The sequence below is a fragment of the Varroa destructor genome, unplaced genomic scaffold (genome assembly GCF_002443255.2).
Source record: "Varroa destructor unplaced genomic scaffold, Vdes_3.0 BEIS01000002.1, whole genome shotgun sequence".
In the NCBI taxonomy this organism is placed as follows: Eukaryota; Metazoa; Arthropoda; class Arachnida; order Mesostigmata; family Varroidae; genus Varroa; species Varroa destructor.
The window spans coordinates 45922984-45924666 of NW_019211455.1; positions in this window are offsets into that span (position 1 = coordinate 45922984).

Here is a 1683-nt window from a genome sequence, read left to right on the forward strand (position 1 = left end):
GAGACCAAACTCGTTCAGACTTTCAGGTACTAGATGGCTTTCTTCTTTGCTACAACGACTGAAGGGCCAAACTCGTAAGGAGTTCCAAGCACCAGATGGCCGTTTTCTCTGCCATAATAGCCAGGCGGCCTAACTCGTTGAGGCAAATACCAGATGAATCTCACTTCTTCCATAACGACCAGACGGCCAAACTCATTAGAGCTTTCAGGAACTAGATGGATCTTTTCTTTGCCTCAACGGCCAGACGGCCAAACTCATTAGAGCTTTCAAGTACCATATAGCTCTCTTGTTCGCCGTAACGTCTAGAGGGCCAAACTCATTAGAACTTCCAAGTACCATACAGCTTTCTCCACCACAATGTCGAAAGGGCCAAACTCGTTCAGGCTTTCAGGTACTAGATGGCTTTCTTCTTTGCTACAACGACTGAAGGGCCAAACTCGTAAGGAGTTCCAAGCACCAGATGGCCGTTTTCTCTGACATAATAGCCAGGCGGCCAAACTCGTTGAGGCAAATACCAGATGAATCTCACTTCTTCCACAACGATCAGACGGATAAACTCATTAGAACTTTCAGCTACTAGATGGGTCTTTTCTTTGCCGCAACGGCGAGACGGCCAAACTCATTAGGACCTTCAAGTACCGTATAGTTCTCTTGTTCGCCGCAACGTCCGTAAGGCCAAACTCATTAGCACTTTCAGGTACCATATAGCTTTTTTACCACAACGTCGAGAGGGCCAAACTCGTTCAGACTTTCAGGTACTAGATGGCTTTCTTCTTTGCTACAACGACTGAAGGGCCAAACTCGTAAGGAGTTCCAAGCACCAGATGGCGGTTTTCTCTGCCATAATAGCCAGGCGGCCTAACTCGTTGAGGCAAATACCAGATGAATCTCACTTCTTCCATAACGACCAGACGGCCAAACTCATTAGAGCTTTCAAGTACCATATAGCTCTCTTGTTCGCCGTAACGTCTAGAGGGCCAAACTCATTAGAACTTCCAAGTACCATACAGCTTTCTCCACCACAACGTCGAAAGGGCCAAACTCGTTCAGGCTTTCAGGTACTAGATGGCTTTCTTCTTTGCTACAACGACTGAAGGGCCAAACTCGTAAGGAGTTCCAAGCACCAGATGGCCGTTTTCTCTGACATAATAGCCAGGCGGCCAAACTCGTTGAGGCAAATACCAGATGAATCTCACTTCTTCCACAACGATCAGACGGATAAACTCATTAGAACTTTCAGCTACTAGATGGGTCTTTTCTTTGCCGCAACGGCGAGACGGCCAAACTCATTAGGACCTTCAAGTACCGTATAGTTCTCTTGTTCGCCGCAACGTCCGTAAGGCCAAACTCATTAGCACTTTCAGGTACCATATAGCTTTTTTACCACAACGTCGAGAGGGCCAAACTCGTTCAGACTTTCAGGTACTAGATGGCTTTCTTCTTTGCTACAACGACTGAAGGGCCAAACTCGTAAGGAGTTCCAAGCACCAGATGGCGGTTTTCTCTGCCATAATAGCCAGGCGGCCTAACTCGTTGAGGCAAATACCAGATGAATCTCACTTCTTCCATAACGACCAGACGGCCAAACTCATTAGAGCTTTCAGGAACTAGATGGATCTTTTCTTTGCCTCAACGGCCAGACGGCCAAACTCATTAGAGCTTTCAAGTACCATATAGCTCTCT